Genomic DNA, 9171 nt, shown 5'->3' with positions numbered 1-9171 from the left:
TAGTGTAATTTATTAGTCAAGATAAACTAATACCTAATTACACTACGACTATTCTAACGGTTTGTTCCTTTCCATCTCAGTCGTGAGCTACTGTTTATAATTTATAAGGAATTGATAACATGATCTTCTGTGTATGACACCACACACCATGTTATCTACAATATAGGTTAATTGAACAACTACACTTAGCATATAAATGTAGATATTGACCAATGTGATTCTTATTTTTAAATAAATGTTTATACAAAAAACTGGGCTTTTAGTATACATTCCAACAATAGTGTTTTTATCGAGGCAAGTTACCGAAGCAAACAAGGTGTTCTGTGTAATTTATCAAGGTGAGGGTATAATTAATCTTTACTAGTCTTAAGCTCGAACGAGTTTTCAAAACATGTCTAGGAAATACTAGGTGAACATGCTAATTTATAGTGAACATGTTTAATTTTGATCAATCCCAGATCCACTTACTTGAGTAAATAATGAGTAGCATGGCTAGTTCTTTTTTTAAGGCATACGATCAAACCAGTGTGAGTTTAAATAAATCTCAAGTTTGGTCGATCATATGAATGGATGTCCTGAACCAGATGTATGACACATGTGATAGTTCGTTTTGCCCAAGCGAGCAATCCAAAAAGACATAATCTCAGCTCACCTAAGTTTTTGCCCGAGCGAGCGATGGAGGTTGCACAGTGAAGTTTTGTAAAAATAAACAAATAAATAGAAACAATAAATATTAAAATATGGTCAATGAGTTTAATCAAATACTGGAATAGGCAATAAGAGTCTAGTAGATGTTAACAATCAACTTGAACATAAAAAAGAAAGATTAAGAAAAGCAAGGAAATAAGTCGGAAGAGGCAGCATGTAGTATCTTCTTATGATCCAAGAAGCTGGCTGGAGGATTGGTGATTAGATATCCACCCTCTTTTAGTTGTGCCATTGCTCTATTGGCTCCGAGAACAGGAGCCTTAGAAAAGGAGTCAACAATGGGCACATTGAACTCGCGAGTGTTGAAAATGGCAGTCTTCCTCGCTTCAAAACGCTCGTCCTCTCCCGCCCGATAAGTTGTCAACGTCACCTGGGTGGTTCTTGCTTCCATTTGAGCGATTAGTAGATTAGCGAGTAAGGAATCTTGCTCAGTCTTTTGAGTCAGCAACTTAGCTTCCTTGGCAGCTAGCTCGGTTGCGTGAGTAGACTTTAATTCAGACATTTGAGCGCATAGTTGCTTATTCTCAGTAATCTACTCATCCAGTTTCATTCTCATTTCTTCCCGAAGGTTCGCTTCCGATTGAAGTTGAGCCTTGAGAGTTTTTGAGGAGGTCTTCCATTGAGTCGCTTTCTCATGCTCAGCTTCAGCTAGTTCTTAAGTTTCTTTTAGTTGAGTAGATTGTTCTTTTATTCGCTCGGAATTTTGTGTAAAAATTGTTACAGAGGCTTGTTGTTTTAGCAACTCATTTTCTTTGGCCAAGACATGTAGATGCTAGGCAACACCAATGCAAATAACCCAACGCTAAAAGATAAATATAATTAGAAGCATTCGAAATAAGTTAAGAATAGTTGATCAATCTGTTGGTGACCGTTGGTGGTCGGCTGTCGGAGGGGTTGAATAGCCCTGCAAAATAAAAATATCCTTCTCGAACTTTTTAAGATAACACTTGTATAAATAATTAAAGACTGAACTTAAAAGAAAAGAGACGTCGGAGTTTACTTGGTTATAATCGGGGAGGTTGTTAATCTAAGGAAGATGATCGTACTAAATTCTCCTTCAGGTGGAGAATCCTCTTTTACAGCAGTGTAAGCACAGAAAGAAGGAAGCTGAACAAAACAAGAAAGCGCACAAGTGTTGGTACAATTGCTTGTTGAATTGAAAAGCTTCTGGACCAAGGCTATATCTATAGCCTTGGTTGGGGGCGCCTGGAGGGTTCTAGGTGCCTGGAAGGGGATAAAATTTTATCTCCTTCGCAACGGATTAAGGTCAAACGTGATCTAGTCAAAAGTCGGGTTTCGGGCGCTCGAAATCGCTTCGAGTGCCCAGACTGGTTCGACAACACAGTTGACTTTTTTCGGTCCGGACCCTCTGATCCGGTGCTGCTCGCCTCGGCTCGCTCTCTTCGCCCACTTGGGTGATTTCGCCAACCGAAAATAAGACTCACCGATAACTTCGACCTTCTCCCGCCGCTTCGCGCGCTCTCTTTCTTGTCCTCGAAATCTTGTCATATGCGTCTTTCTCTCATCGCATCACCTGCATTTCATGTCGCTGTCTCGACGTACCTTGCAGCATCGTCTCTCTTCGTCTCGTCCGGCCCTGCAATGCTCAGCACCGCACGCCGTCCCGAGCAATCGTCCACGCCTGCCTTCTCAAATGTCTCGCTCTTCGTCCCTCAGATGCCCGGTGGGTTCACTGCTCAGCCTTCCTGCGTGTCTTCTGTGTCGTAGACTTGCACATAGGCTCGCGCTCGCCACATGCTGCACACCTGTACACTAATTTAACTTGTTAATCTAATTAATCACATCAAAATAACTGGGTCCCCACCTTGATGTGAACAGTTAAGGTAGGATAAATCAACATAAATCAAGAGTAAATTTTGCATGCGAAAAATTTTAATCTACCTCCCCTAGACTTAATATTTTCCTTCTTCCCTTTCCACAAAAATGGATATCACAACAAGTCTATGAACTTTAAATGAAGATTATTTTGATATCACAAAAAGAATTAAGAAAATTTTAAATTCTAAGAATCACAAAATAAAATAATTTAGTTAAAACTTTAGAAATTTCTAAGTTTAGAGAAAAAAAAAATTTGAGTAATTTTCAAAACATGTTTGAAAGACTTTAAAACATTATCTAATTTCAATTTAATACTTTATCAGTTAGTCAATTAAATATTTTATTTTATGACTTCCGTGTAGGCACCTTCTTGGTTATTAGATCATCAACCACTTCTAACAAAGTCGATAAGGAAATTAACGCTTAATTTTCTCTCGAAAGTGCTTCGCCTAAATTAACGCAGTAAGACAAGACTTAGGAACCCAATATAGGTTCCAATGATTAATTAGATATTTCTTAGATATTTTTTTAAATATTTCTAATTTGTGGTATCTAAGGTACCAATTTAATCCATAAAATTTTCTAATATGTTGATTATATTTAATTTTCAACTACTTGTATTTTCAAATTATCATTTTCAAATTTTAATTTATCATTTATTTTTAAGATCTCCTATAAAATTTATTTAAAGTTATTTTCTTTTTTAAAAATCTTTAGTTAATAATTTAACAAATTTAAACATTTGTTGGTGGTGGACTGACATCCGGACGATCCTTGACGTCTCCCTCCCAGAGCTATTTTCCTCCAAAGACTCTCTTGATGCTCATGGATGAGCTTTAGGTGTGCAATAGTGCCCTGTCTATAGGGGTTGCCCCATTCTTGGTCTCTTCTTCGAGTACGACGACTTGTCCATCGAGTTGAATCGCTTTCTCGGCTTTCGGGAACTTCAAGACTTTTCCCGAGTTCTCTGCACTTCTTGTAGTGACCAGTCGAGATCCTCCACCGAGTATAAGAGATATTATTCACCGCTTGACATGAAATCGTCATTGCTCCAGTTCGTTCGCTTTCAATTTCTTCTTGTTCTTCTTGTGCTTCATAACCATATTTCATTATTAGTAAAATCAGAAATCTATTTTAAGAAATACCTCATCTCTCTTCGTGCTTCCAAAACACGAACTCCCGAACATTGGTGGATAGTTCAGACCATCTCGTTGTGCTCCGCAGTTAATCCAAGGAAGATGATCGCAATAAATTCTCCTTCAGGTGGAGAAGTCTCTTTTATAGCAGTGTAAGCACAGAAAGAAGGAAGCTAAACAAATAGGAAAACACACAAGTGTTGTTACAATTGCTTGTTGAATTGAAAAGCTTCTGGACCAAAACTGTATTTATAGCCTTGGTTGAGGCGCCTGGAGGATTTCTGACACCTAGAAGGGGATAAAATTTTATCCCCTTCGCAAGGATCACGGTAAAATGTGATCTGGTCAAAAGTCAGGTTCCGGGCGCCCGAAATCGCTCCGGGGCTCGGACCACTAAAGTCAACACAGTTGACTTTTTCTAGTCCGAGCCCTCTGCTCCAGTATTGCTCGCATCGGTCCAGATCTTCCGCTCCACTCACTTGCGTGATTTCGGTCAACTGAAATAAGGTTCACCCGAACCCAATTTCGGCCTTCTCGAGCAGGCTTTCGCTTCGACTTCTCGTCCCTCGGAATCGTCGTGTGCTTCCTTTTTGTCCACCAGTGTACTCATTCGCAGCTCTTCGCCCCTCGGACGCACCGAGTCGGTCGGCTCTCTCCCGTGCTGACCTTCTCGCTGGCTGCGTCTCTTGCTCCCCGAGCAATCTTCCGCTCCTGCTTCTCGTCCCTCAGAAACACCGCACACTTCCTTTTTATCCGCCGGTGTACTCTTCCGTAGCGCCTGGTCCCTCATACGCACCGAATCCGTCAGCTTTCTCTGGTGTCATCCTTCTCGCTAGTTACGTTTTTCGCTCAACTTTCTGTGCTCCTAAGTTCCTGCACACTTAGACACAAGGTCAAAATACCACAGGACCTAACTTAACTTGTTTAATCACATCAAAACAATATGGGGTTCCAACACAATCTATAATACCTTAGTTTGCTCATAAGAAAATTCGTCCGCCAATTCTGTGGGCGTGAGTTCACTAAGTTGAGTCTTAGCCTCTTTCCAAGCCATGATTAAATGCCCTCCTAATAATGTTGGTAGAGTAGAAGGAAGGAGAGACGTGGAAGAAATCGAAACTTGGGCAGAAGGTAAGGAAAAGATAATTGATGGTTGTAGGGAACATTCTGGATCAGCCAAAGTAGCCCTTGGGCCAGGAGATATAGAAGGAATGGGATCTGAAGAGTAGTTCGGTAGGGAAATATCTTCTTGAGTTTATGCAGGAACGGTAGTTCGGTTGGTTCAGGAGATGGTTCTTGTATTTCCTCTCAAGTAGGATCCGCCTGGAGGGATTTGTTTGCCTTTTGGGAGAAGGTGTGAGAGTTAATTTATGCCTTTTGAGTTGTCTCTCGGGAGAAGTTGCCTTCTCTGGAGAAGAGCTCACAGGGGTTGGAGAAGGTTTTGAAGGCAACTTCCCGGATACTCTAGTTGTGCTCGTCTCAATCCCACGATCTTCAGAGGCCTCCTCAGAAGGAGGGGGTACTGGTAAACCCCGCTTGGCCAATAATTCCTTTTCCTTGGCACATAGCTCAGCCTTTTTTAGATCGATTGATTCATCGATCAAGGATAATAGAATAGTCCACTGTATAAAATAAAAGATACTTTAGTTAGAGAAAGTGTAAGCATCAAAGTTAACAAAGCTTACCAAAGGAACATGACAGTCTCTTTTGAATGGGGCTTAAATCAAAAAGATATAAAAAAGCCTCCTGTAACCATTTGTAAATTTTAAAATATTGATGGCTTAGTTTGGGGAGATAAATAGTAAACACATGATCCTTTTTCAATCTTGTAGGATCAGGAAGAGAAAAGGAAGCTTGCCAAGCAGTAAGTCAAGTGACAGAATCAGGTATTTCTATCAAGAAGAAATGAGATTTCCAACTCTTATTCGAAGATGACATATCCTCAAAGAAGACTACTTTAGGTTAAGATTGGAATAGGAAAACCCAAATTTTGATTTTTTTTTTTTTGGATAGACAAACAGATAAAGATTACAAGGAGTAGGAGGAATTACGAACAGGTGGAACAACATAAACATCCCACACATATAACAGAATACATTCAGTGTAAATTATTGTAGTGAGATGCGAAAATACTGACTTACTTCTGATAAAAATGGGTGAACAGGAAAACGTAAACCAACCACTCATTGATGGGGGAAGAAAGTCACACGATTATTAGGAGGAAGATGAGGATGCTTGTCCTAGGAAAAAGACGAATGCGGTAATTGGGAGGAATTTCATATCTAGAATAGAGATAGACTCTATCGGAGGCATCGAACTTCGAAGAGGTAAGAGTATACCATAGAGCGAAAAATTCATAAGCCATGGTAGAATGAAAAGTAGACAGAAGATCAGCGACTTATTGGGCGTAAGGTTAAGAGTAGAAGAAAGCCGAGAGGAAAAGAGATTATTGGAAGGAGAGATTGAAGAAGATGAAAGACAATGCGGAGAATGCATAAGGTCTAGGGTTTTATAAGGAGAAATTTAGTTTTCACCATTAGATTAAAATGGCTTGCATAAGGATGATCACTAATTTGCGAAGTTGAATGTGACATTGTGCCATACGAAACAGCAGATGTCAACAAATGTCGCAAAGAATGAGTATCGGGGCCACATGATATTTATCCATAAATGAGCATTTATGTAGGACATGACAATTGACACATTTTGTAGTCAAAAATACCTTTTCGTGTGTCGTCAGTACTAGCTCTAGCAAGGAGCGGATCATTTTTTGAAAAGATCATCAAGTGCCTAGAAGCACGATCAAAAACATAAACCTTGAAAATCACTAGGTATAGAAGGAGAACGAGCGAGACTAAAACTCGAGTCCAGTCAGCCAACTACGTCTCCTTCGACTAGACTTGAAGGGGAGGCTAGTGATACGGGTCATAATGAGCGGATCTAGAAGATGACGTAGTAGTTAAAGTCAAGGTAATGTGGTGGTCAAAGACAAAATGGATGAGCATTTCATACCTGGTTCTGTTGATTGTCCAACCTCAGAATTCTCAGATCTTGCCCGTGCGACTCCAGTGCAGAACGTCCATATAAGGACAACCGGGTGTGAACTTGGTTGAATATAAAGATTTTAGGGTTTTACTCTGAAAATAAAAAGGTAATGTGCTTGGTCAGTTAATGGCCGACCCGGTTTAAGGAAAGCCAGGTCGGGCAAAGGGTCGGTCAGGCTTAGCAATACTTAGCTAGCCTCACAAAAATATAAGATCGGCTAGACGAGGGTCGATCGAACACAAAACTCTTTGTGTATGCCCGGTCGGGTAAAGACCGGGCAGACGTAAAGAAGTTTAACTTTATAAAGGTCTTAGTATAAGATCGGTCAGATGAAGGCCGAATGAACATAAGGTTCTCTGTGAACACCTGGCCCGATAAAACTCGAGCGGACCTAGAGATACTTAACCTTATATATATCTTTTAGTATAAGATCGGCCCGATAAAAGCCGAACGAACATAAGATTTTCTATGAACACCTGGCCGGGTAAAGCTCGGGCGGACCCAGAGATACTTAACCTTATATATATCTTTTAATATTGTTGGATCGTGAAAATGCTAGAGGAGGGGGTGAATAGCATTCGAAAAATTCGTAATTAAATTGAGTCGAGTATGCAGCAGAAATACGAAAGACACAATGCTAACACAAACTAATTTTACTTGGTTCGGAGCCTTCGTCGACTCCTACTTTAAGGCCCACACTCGTTGAATACTTTCGTTGAGTAATCACTAATAATTCGAAAATATGTTTACAAAATGAGTACAGGAACTTGCAAAATGAAATTACCGACAACAAGAAAGTAAAGACTAAATCGTTAGTTGTCGGAGAAATTTCGCAGCGTAGTAAGAGTGTCTTGGAAGCAGCGCGCACAAGAGCAATTGTAGCAGAAGTTGTTGTTATTTGCTCCAGGTGATAGCCTCCTTATATAGGAAGCTTCGGGCGTCCGGATCCCTTCTAGACGCTTGGAGCATGACGTCGGCCCAGCCAATCAGCGCGCTCAACCCTACGTCGGGATAGAATTTGCATTCCGGGCGCCCGAATCCCTTCCAGGCGCTTGGACCACCATTTTCCAGCAACTCAATTTCCTGCAAGAAAATGTTAGTCCGAGGCAAATGCAAATTATACTACCCTACAAAATAAAGTGTTAGCACAATTATAGAGTAGTAATTAGATTCCGTCTCGCCGAGATCAGAATCTAGTCGCGATCTCAACTTAGATTCCCGAAATGGTTCTAAGTTAGATCGACGCCTAAATTCCCTGAGTGGGAATGCACGCATCCTCACCAAGTCACTCCCCTCCAGTGACTTACCTTAACTTACCTGCCAGACATTAAGTCAGCCTGTCGACCTGTCTGGACTTCGTGCCAGCTATTAGGTCAGCCTGTCGACTTAGCTAGATTTCGTGACAGACATCCGGTCATCCCGTCGATCTATCTGGATTTCGTGCCAACTATCATGTTAGCCCGTTGACCTAGCTGGACTTCGTGTCAGATATCCGGTCAGCCCGTCGACTTATCTGGACTTCTCTTGCACACTCAATCAAAGTGTTAGATCACAATAAACCTAACTTAACTTACTTTGTCATTCATCAAAACTTGAGTTAGACCGTCAGTGCTAACTGCACCAACAAATATAAGATCAACCTGATGAAGGCCGAATGAACATAAGGTTTTCTGTGAACACCTAGCCGGACAAAGCCCAAGCGGGCCCAAAGATACTTAACCTTATATATATCTTTTAATATATGGTCAACCGAATAGAGGTCGAATAAACATAAAAGTTCTCTATGAATACCTGACCGGGCAAAGCTCGGGCGGACCTAGAGATACTTAACTTTATATATATATATATATATATAGTTCTTAATATACGGTTGGTCGGGTAAAACTCGAACGGACTTAGAAACACGTGGTATTATAAAACTTTTAATATAAGATCGGCTGGATGAAGACTGGTCGAATACAAGGCTTCCCTTGTACGCCCAACTGGGTAAAGACCGGACAAACTTAAAGATACTTATCTTTAGAAAACTCTGCATATGCACTCGGTCAGGCACAGGTTGACCGAGTTTTAGTTACTTAATGTCATATTGTCTCTAAAATAAAGCTATAACATACATAATCTACCATATGATTTCTTGAATGAAGATTTGACACACTGTGGGCTCTATATTAGAACAGATCCCTGTAGTATTTAACATATGAAAGGGCAGATTGATGCAATGGCAAGTAATACGGCCAGCCTTATGGACAGGCCAAGATACTATAACATAATACAATGACAAGTAATATGGTCGGCTTGCGGACTAGCCGAGATATATTCAGCAAACAAACAACCGACAACATTTTAACAGCTTGACATAGTTGCCGGGGAATATTACTTTAGAAACTCCGGCGTCTATTTGGTTTCTCATTGATGATTCATCTATAACGACATCTTCCTTCAA

This window comes from Zingiber officinale, chromosome 1B, assembly GCF_018446385.1.
Source record: "Zingiber officinale cultivar Zhangliang chromosome 1B, Zo_v1.1, whole genome shotgun sequence".
NCBI classification, from domain to species: domain Eukaryota; kingdom Viridiplantae; phylum Streptophyta; class Magnoliopsida; order Zingiberales; family Zingiberaceae; genus Zingiber; species Zingiber officinale.
This window is presented reverse-complemented; position numbering follows the sequence as displayed.